At 41.1% G+C, this 10,369-nt stretch overlaps 1 pseudogene; it reads left to right on the forward strand.

Annotated features, from left to right (window-relative positions):
• The first annotated feature begins 8,608 nt into the window (after window positions 1-8,608).
• Window positions 8,609-10,071, forward strand: LOC102241847 (annotated as a pseudogene).
• Window positions 10,072-10,369: the final 298 nt, after the last annotated feature.

Here is a 10,369-nt window from a genome sequence, read left to right on the forward strand (position 1 = left end):
CTGCCCCCTCCTTCCCCGGGGAAGGGTGTGATCGCGAAAGGCAGGTGGCGGTGCCGCGGACGGCCTGCCCCGCCCCGACACGCCCTTGGCTGTAGGTTCGGGGTTCCTCAGATCCTGCGGGCGGTTTTCTGTCAGGATGTGTCTGAACCTCCATCTGTGTGTGTGGTTTGATGTAATTGGGACGGAGGTGGGAAGAAGCCTTCAACCAAGCCCTGGCTTGATAAAACCTGTGCAGAAATGCACCTCAGTTTCTTCCTGTGGCCGCAGGCCTCCAAGGAGCTCAGAAACAGAGCACTCCTAGCCCCCGAGGTTCCGCGGAAATACACGGATTTTCCGTTGAAGGTATAGAAGTAAGTGTCTCTTGGAAAACAAAAAGGGAAAGGGCAACAACAACCCTGGGCTGGAAAAAAAAAAATTAAAATGGGCTTTGCGATCCTAAGAGACAATGCGGCCCAAAGCATGAAGAATTTACCTGCTTCAGTTTGGAGATTCCAAGCCAGAGGTTTCTATCCTCTAATTATAAGTGTGCCATACTCTCCAGGCAACCAACAGCCTCCACTACCTCCAGCTGCAAGACCCAATACTTTACAGAGCTGCTGGAGGGATCTCTCTCTCTCTTTTTTCTTTTTAATATATTTTATTGATTTTTTACAGAGAGGAGGGGAGAAGGATAGAGAGCTAAAAACATCGATGAGAGAGGAACATGGATCAGCTGCCTCCTGCACGCTCCCCACTGAGGATGTGCCCGCAAGATACATGCCCTTGACCGGAATCGAACCTGGGACCCTTCAGTCCGCAGGCCCATCCACTGAGCCAACCCAGTCAGGGCTGGAGGGATCTCTTAAAAACACAAATGCAACTGCCCCTGCCCCTTGGCTTCAGCTACACCAAACTCGTCCCTAGCTCGGAAGGTGCTAGGTCAACTCCCATCCTCCTGCCTTTGCTCCTGCGGTTCAGCTGGACTGCCTTCCTCTCTTCTCCATTTGGCTAATGAGATTGAAATGAAAATACTGTAGAGACCATAACAATAGAGTGTGGTAATACTTTGCTAGGAGCAAACCCCAAATTAGGGTGTTGTGGGAGCCCATTTGTGGAAAGAACCCCTGACCCGGCCAAGTGATTCAAAACAGGAAATGAGACCTTGACTAAATCAATACCCTGTACATCGTTGAATAGTGAAAAAAAAAATCTACTATGACCAGGACAAAATTTAGCAGAGAAAAAATTCCCCTGCCCCAAAGAAAACGTGCACTGCATAGTACCACTCAGAAAACACAAAGTGAACTTCACAGTTCCTTCAGCAAAATCTATCTTCCTTTTTCTCTTTTCTAAAAAAAAAAACACTTTTCCCCTCTGGGTATAAAAGCAAAACTTGGAAACATAGGGACCCAAAATAGCCAAAACTATATTGAAAAAGAAGGACAAAGTTGAAGAACCCACACTTCCGGATTTTAACACTTACTACAAACACTACACTAATCAAGACAGCGTGTAGTACTGGCATGAGAGTAAACATGTAGGCCAATGGAGTAGAATTGAGACTCCAGAAATATTTCCAGTCAATTGGTTTTCAACAACGATGCCAAGACCATTCAAGAGGGAAAGAATTGTCTTTTCAACAAATGGTGCTGCTCTGACAACTAAAGATCCACATGCAAAAGAATGAAATTAGACTCCTTCCTGCCACAATAAACAAAATTTAACCCAAAATGGATCATAGATTTACATGTAAGAGCTAAAACTATAAAACTCTTAGAAGTTTACATGAAAGTAAATCTTTGCTTATATAGAATGCCAAAAGCACCCCTAATAACAACAAATATAGATAAATTGAACTTCATCAAAACTAAAATTTTTAAAATTATAGTTGGTATCATCAAGAAAGTAAAAGGACAACCCAAAAATGGGAGAAAATACTTGCAAATCATATTTCTGATAAGAAGACTTGTATTCAGAATATATAAAGAACTCTTACAATTCAATAAAAACACAACACAATTAAAAGGTGGGCAAAACATCTGAATAGACATTTCTCCAAGGAAGATACACAAATGGCCAAAAACCACATGAAAGGGGATTCATGTTTGTCATTAGAGAAATGCAAATCAAAACCACAATGAGTTTGTACTTCTCACACACTAGGATGGCTATAATCAAAGAGAAATAACAGCAAGTATTGACAAAGATGTGGAGAAATTGGAACCCTCGTGCATTGCTAGAATGTAAAATGCTGCAGCCACTTTGGGAAATAGTTTGGCAGTTCCTCAGAATGCTAAGCAAAGTTACCATATGACCTAACAATTCTGTTCCTAAGTATTTACCCAGAGAATTGAAAACATATGTCCACAAAAAATTGTACAAGGATGCTCACAGCAGCATTATTCATAATTGCCAAAGAGTGGAAACAAACCAAATCCCATCAACTGATGAATTAATTCATAAAATGTGGAATAGTCATAATGGAGTATTATTTGGCAATAAAAAGAAATGAAATACTGATACATGATACAATGTGGATGAACCTTGAAGCGGTGTCCTGCACCAAAGAAGCCAATGACTCCAGTTACATAAAACATCCAGAAGAGGCAAATTTATAGAGATAGAAAGTAAATTAGTGATTGGTTAAGAGAGGGAGTAGGAATGACTGTTAATGGTGACATGGTTTCTTTTGGGATGGTGAAAGTGTCCTGAAATTAGACTGTTAATGGTTGCACAACTCTGTGAATATACAAAAACACACACACACACACAAAAAAAACACAACCCCATTGAATTGTGTACTTTAAATTGAACACAAAATGTTCTCACTGGTGTGAATTATATCTTAATAAAGCTGTTATTTTAAAAAAGCAAAAATACATTTTTATGTTGGAAAATTTAGACAACACCCCAAAAAAGGGTAAAAAAAAAAAAAAAAAGGAAATCACTCATAATCCCATGAACTAGCAATAACCATTGTCAACATTTAAGTGTATTTTCTTCCAGCATTTTATCTATATATTTTTTACATGATAATGCTCATATTGCCTTTATACTTCATGTTCTTTCATAAGCATTTCACAGGCCATTAAAAAATCCTTGTAAATATATAAATAGTAATATCATATTCAATTTTATAGATATGCCAAAATTTAATTATTATATACTCATGTTACTATTCCTTTACTACTGGGTATATAGGTTATTTCCAATGCTTATGTTTATTTTTTAATTAGCAAATGAGAACCCACATTTTGAAAGCTTTCAATCAGATTCCTATTGAAAACCCTTTTTACTAGTTGTGGGAAGACACCTATTGTCTTCACTAGCAGAGAGGTATGGACAAGGAACCCGGAAGGCTGGTGACCCTTGAAGCCCTGGCAAAGGTCAGGGCTGTGCACCCACTGTTAGTCCAGACAATGGTAGCTGAAGCAACTTCCCCATTTATTATTATGTAAATCCTTGCTCAGTGTCTTGTGTCCATTGGTTATTCTCATATGCATGCATACAAGTCCTTCAGTTGATCTCCTACACCCGCCCCCAACCCTCCCCAAGATTTCCACTGTAGTTTGACAGTCTGCTCAATGCTGCTCTGCCTCTGTATCCATTTTTGTTCATCAGTCTATAATGGTCCTTATTATTCATAAATGAGTGAGTTCACGTGGTATTTTTCTCAGCTTCCCAGGGGCCATCTCAGCCTCACAGGGGCCACCTCAGCCTCACAGGGGCCGTCTCAACCTCACCAGGGCTGTTTCAACCTCACCAGGGCCGTTTCAACCTCACCGGGGCCGTTGCAAGCTCACTGGGGCCGTCTCAGCCTCACCGGGGCCGATTCAGCCTCACTGGGGTTGTCTCGACCTCACTGGGGCCATTTCGACCTCACCGGGGCCGATTCAACCTCACCGGGTCCGTCTCAACCTCACTGGGGCTGTCCCAGCCTCACTGGGGCTGTCTCAGCCTCACAGGGTCCATCTCAGCCTCACGGGGGCCGTTTCAACCTCACGGGGCCGTTGCAACCTCCCCATTTATTATTATGTAAATCTTTGCTGATGGGCTAGTCTGCCTGTTACTGGAAATTGCCTGCCTAAAGGCTATGGGTGTATCCCTAATCAATAAAAGGTTGGTGAGGCCTGACCTCCAGTGGAAGTCCTTCCCCTTGAGTTGGACTTGCCTGCCTGGCCCCCCAATATTTCCAAATTATTATTTCTTGTCTTGTCTCTTTCATTTGTGTGTGGCCCTCTTCCAGATCCTGAACCCTGAACCACGCGGGCCTTGGGGGAAAATTTTACACAACTAGTTTCCACAATAAAAGAAATCCAAGCTTTAATCCACTTCTCCCACATGTAATATGTTGTAGTATTTCATATCTGCAAAGAAAAATTTGAAACCATAAAAACCAAATATGTAGGCTCACCTCCTATTAAGTGAACTTATCATCAACCAGTTACCTTCTGGCCTCTCTTACAATCAGCACATTCATGGTGTTGTAATGTACCCCGCGAATCACAGAAGGACGCCTCAAGAAGTCAAATTAAAGAGTCACATTTATTGCAATCCGGGACTATGAGGGGTCACTCCCCAAATCTTGAAGTGATAAGATGGCCGCAACACCAGATTTATATAGGCAAAAATCACAAAGGTATTGATTACATCCCAGGGTTTGGAATGAGGAACCTGGTTTGCAAAAAAGCAGTTTACAGAAGCAGAATTAAGCATGCCAATTATAGTTTTGGGTCTCCGGATCACTGAGTTGACAGAAACGCATTATCTAGAGCCCTTGGGTCTTGAGACAACTGAGTTGTCAGGAACACATTATCTAGAGCCATCGAGGCAATTTAGAGTAATTGTGCTGTCCTGATCTTGGGACCATTGAGTTGACAGGGAAACATTATCTGGAACATTATCAGGTCTTGGGATAATTGTGCTGTTCTGGTTCCCAGGTACAGAGGAATGTGCTTTCTAAAACCAGTAAGATCACAATCAATGGGATAGTCACGTTACAATCAATAAGGCATTCAATCGAATGGGATGATTTATACAATTCAGAAAATCAAAGTAACTTTTCTATTGTTAAACAAAGCAAATAAGTACAGAAGCCAAACAGCAGGGTTAAAGTTAAACTACAGTTTCTACCTGAGATGATTGCTACCATACTTCAATGGCAGCCTATCAACACTTCCTAACCCCTATCTGTGGGGGCAATTAGAGTGTTCCCCAAGTGCAACAGGCCACAACCTGGGTGACACCACACCAAGCCTCTCTGGGAAGAGCCCCCAGCCCCTAAGCTGTGTTTGGGCCCCTCCAAGCTCCTGTAGCCCCCGGATTTCCCTCCACCATAGCACCTCTCACATTTCCTAACAGTCTGTTTAGGAGTTGGTCTTTCAGACCCTGTCTCATTCTATCTCTGTATCGCATGTCCCTCACTTGGACTTGACACAGAATTTGTGCTCAGGGAATAATTATAGAGCAATAATAATAATAATAAGTAACATTTATTGAACATTTACCATGGCCAGGCCCTGTTCTAGGTTCTTTATATTTGTTAACTCAGTTAAATTTTACAACATTCCTATGAGATAGATACTATTCTTTCTCCCATTTCATGGCAAGGGGCATTAAAGTACAAAGAGGGAAAGTTACTCACCTGAATGTATATAAGTAGTTAGTAGGAGAGCCACGATTTGAATTCAGGCAATCTACTTTCAGAGCACAGCTGCTCAACATCTACATCAAGAAAAATTGCTAATGAATTCATAAGATACCGACAATGAAGCCTAACTGAACATTTTGCAGGAATAGAGGGAGCAACCATGAGGGCAAGCTCCGTGAGTACAAGAACCATGCGACACTACTGTACTCCCAACATACAGCTTGGCTGGTACAGATAAAGCCCTCAATGAATACATGAATGAATGATATAAAAAGGCAGAGTGAGAAAAAGTACAAGAGGAGAACAATTTTTAAAATGTTATTACATTTGTTACTTGCTTTCTCAGTTTAATTTAAGAAGCAATACATATTCATATGGAAAATTAAAAAATATAGAGTTTTATTATGACATATATAATATATAAAAATAATATATATCTAAAATATCAAGAAGAATAATGAAATGAATCCTGATATAGCCACCACCCAGCTTAATCGAACTTGACCGATACCTTAAGCACCAATCTCATCCCTTCCCTCCCTCCAGAAGCAGTCACCTTCCTGAATTTTGTTTTTATCATTTCTTTACCTTTCTATATACTTTTATCACATGAATGTATTCCTGAACATAGATTTTGCATGCTTTTTGCATTTATATAAGTGGACTCATATAGTAAGTATTCTTCTGAGTCTTGCTTTTTTTTAGCTCAACATTATACTTTTAAGATTCAATCCATGTTGCTGCATAAAACTATAGTTTCTTCATTTTTACTCTTTGATAATGTCTCCTATTGTATGACAATACCACAACGTATTAAACCATTTCCGTGAAGTGGATATAGTTTTGAATTGTTGCTATTATAACCAATGCTACCCGGAACATTCATTTTTACCAATCTGTTAAGCATGTGCATATTACTTACGAATGGAAGAATCTGCATATTTTCAAATGTATGAGATAACGCTAAATAGTTTTCTAAAGTGTTTTTACCAATTTACATTTGCACAATAAAATTATGCTTCACAATATAAAATGTATTTATACAACAAAAATATAATCCACAATAAAACATATACCAGCGGTTCTCAACCTGTGGGTCGTGACCCCTTTGGCGGTCGAACGACCCTTTCACAGGGGTCGCCTAAGACCATCCTGCATATCAGATATTTATATTACGATTCATAACAGTAGCAACATTACCGTTATGAAGTAGCAACGAAAATAATTTTATGGTTGGGTCACAACATGAGGAACTGTGTTGAGAACCACTGACATACACAAAGAATCACCTGAAATATTATCTCTCAGAGATAGCCACTAATAATATTTTTATATATAACTGTCCAAACATTTTTCTCTGTGTGTATTTTATTAAAATAGAATTAAACAGAGTTTAAAATGCTGATTACTTTGTATTTCCCTGTTTTTACTTACTATACATGATAAGCATTAAAGAATAAATGTTTTATGCACCTGCTGATGCTTACAGAAACATTATAGGGTAATCATCACTCCCAACCCCAGACTTTGAGATTCAGCTGCCACCTCTGTAGCTGGGCCCCAAGCACACTCTTCAGGAAGTTAGTGCTTCTGTCTCCTTGCTCCCTAGCACCTTCTGCATTTCCCACATTCTGCCCCCTGTCTACTGACCGAGTGTACCCACAAGGCAACTATGACTTCCTGGAGAAAAAGAATTACCCATATTCATCTCTACATTCCCAGTGCCCGCACTGGGCCTTGCATATAGGCAAATCCATAGACATTTCTCTGATAAGTAACAAATCCACTTTATGAAGCAATCTGGCATAGCAGTTAAGGGTATCAGCTCTGATAGCTATTGGACAAGAAAACCTCATAATAAGCTGGGATTTGGGTGTTAACCTCTCTCAGCCTCAATTTTCCCATCTCTAAAATGGGGAAGCAGTAGTACCCACTTCTGTATGGATTAAATGAAAAAATTAGTTGCAAAATACAGTACCTGGGAAATGGAATAAGATCAATACTGCTCATGGTATCATGGTATTATTGTCTTAGAATAGAGGAAAAAGACTCCTTGATGAAGCACAGGAAATCATGGTGTTCACCATGCTCAGGGGAGATGGTGGAGAATATTTGAGCCTGATTTTCCCATCAGTTATGTTTTCTAAACTAAAATGAAACTTGGATTACAGAAAACAAAAGGTCAATTTCACACTCCCTGGGATAGATAGCTTCCTTGGTCCTTAGTCTCCCAGCATTTCCCTCAAGCCCTCCCCTGCTCCCCATACCCTAGCCACAAGCATCTGCTGCCTTGTCTTCTGCACTAATCTAGACAAAAGAAGAGGACAAAACAGACACATTTCAGGGATCAAAATGAAATGTAACAGTCACTTATAACAGCTAACACACAATATTTATGCTATTCCTGACACTGTTCTGAGTACTCTTCAGTATTACCTTTTGCAATCTAACAGCCCTGTGCATGAGGGCTACCAAAGTTGAAACTGACATGATGAGATTAAATATTTCGCATGAGGGCACCCTGCTAATAAGCAGTTGAGCAGAGGCTGGAATCCAGGAAATCTGGTACCAGAAGCCACATTCTTAACTATTGTCCTAAGATGTCCCTGCATGAGCTCAGAAGAAGGGGCTGTGCAGGACAGAGAGGACTATGGGTCAACACTGGGTTTGATTTCTCTCTACACCTGAAGTATCTATATATATAAAAGGCTAATATGCAAAGTGTCTCCTCAGGAGTTTGACCTGGAGACCGGGAGTTTGATTGCTCACTGTGACGCGTGCTGACCACCGGGGGTGGCACGGAATGAAGGAAGGCCCTGGCCAGCAGCCAAAAGGCCCGATCATCCCTGATCGCTGGCCAGGCCTAGGGACCCTACCTGTGCATGAATTTCGTGCACCGGGCCTCTAGTAGGAAATAAGGCTTAAGAGATCTGCAAGGACAATACCATTAGGGACCTCAGAGATGTTAAGGAGATCAACATGGGTACGTTTGCAGAGGGGAAGATAGATTGATTGAATTAAGAAGGACTGAAGCCACGAGGCTCCTGAAGAAACTTGCAGTGATATTGTTAGTAAAAGTAGTAATGGAAAGGAGGAGACAAAGTTACAGATGTTTAGAGGGTAGAATCAATAGGATTTGGAAAGAGATTGGGGAAGGAATTAAGGGTAAAGAGGAGGTGGACCAGGTTTCCAGCCATTCCCAGCTGCTGGAAGACCAGAAAATTAATCTGGCTATAGTGGGTGGACAGAAGTAGGCAGTCAGAGCAGGAGGCAGAGAAAGCATTATTGAGCAAGAAAACAGCTTGGAGGAGCTTGAAAGGGAAGAGAAATGTGGGCAGAATGAGGCATTTGGAGTGGCTGACTGTGTGTGGAGAGAAGGGGGAGAGGCAAGGACAATTATCAGGGACCTAGGATGGAAAGATCAGGGCCTAATATGTTATGACAAGTGTTTGGGCTTCATCTTAGAGAAAATAAAAGTGTTCACAAAAGGAATGACATGTTTCCATGCATTAAGGAAAATAGATTTTGGCTTTTTTTTTTTTTTGTAGTGAGTAGGATGGAGAGGAAAGAGGAATCAGGAAAATTGCCAGGCATATACTCTCGGCAAAAGATAGGACAGTTACAGGGATATAAATCATAGCACAGGGAATATAGTCAATAATATTGTAATAACTATATATAATGTGAGATGGGTACTAAACTTATCTGGGTGATCACTTTGTAAGTTATATAAATAGTCACTATGTTGTATACCTGCAACAAATATAATATTATATGCCCGTTATAATTAACAAATTTTAAAAATCAGATATAAAAAGTAATTTAGAGTGTTATGGTCTCTCCCTAAAGCTTTCCCGGGGGTCTGCTGCTTAGGTCCTGTGGCTTGGCCTGCCCCATGTGGCAGCGACACGGAGGAATTTGACTCCAAAGACTTCTCCACCCCCAAGGGAAGAGAAAACAAGGTGGCCTCTCCTTAAAGAACAGGAAGAGGAGGAATTCAACAGGGGATCTGGAGGAAGCAGCAGTGAGGAGGAAGACAGGGCCGCAGAGGAGGAAGAAGGCACTGGGTCGGAGGATGCAAGGAAGAGGAAGGAGGACGAACTGTGGACAAACTTCCTCAATGACGTGGGACCAAAATCAAAAGTGCCCCCAAGTCCACACAGTAGAAAACGAGAGGAGACTAAAGAGACGAGTTCAAATAAACTGTTGGCCAAAGCAGAAGAACTAGAGAAACCGAAAAAGTTAAAATCACCAAGGTGTTTGATTTTGCTGGTGAAGAAGTTAGGGTGACTAAGGCAGTGGATGCTACATTTGAAGAGGCCAAATCCTTCTTCAGGCAAAATGAGAAAGAAGAACCACAGGCTAATGTCCCTTCAACTTTGCCATCACTCCTTGCCCGGTCAGGGTGGCAGAAGTTATGTAGTAGCTACATAGAAGCCTAAGAAGGGAAAGGATTGAGTGCCACTACCACAGTGGAAATGATAGAAACACCGACGAACACAGCTGTGGAAGGACCAGAGAGAGGACTGTGAACAGAGCTCTCCAGGCCTGGCCCCGAACTTTTTAAGCTGTGGTTTGCAATCATCATTTCATAGAATAAAAGTTATTGTAGTGCATTAAAAAAATAATTTAAAGGAAAATTTTTAAAAGAATATAATATTTTAAAAAAATAGGACAGACAGGTCCTGCGAGGTCCTTGCACTGGTATTCCTGGGAGGGACTCCAGGGGCACTTGCCTCA

The sequence above is a fragment of the Myotis brandtii genome, unplaced genomic scaffold (assembly GCF_000412655.1).
Source record: "Myotis brandtii unplaced genomic scaffold, ASM41265v1 scaffold244, whole genome shotgun sequence".
In the NCBI taxonomy this organism is placed as follows: Eukaryota; Metazoa; Chordata; class Mammalia; order Chiroptera; family Vespertilionidae; genus Myotis; species Myotis brandtii.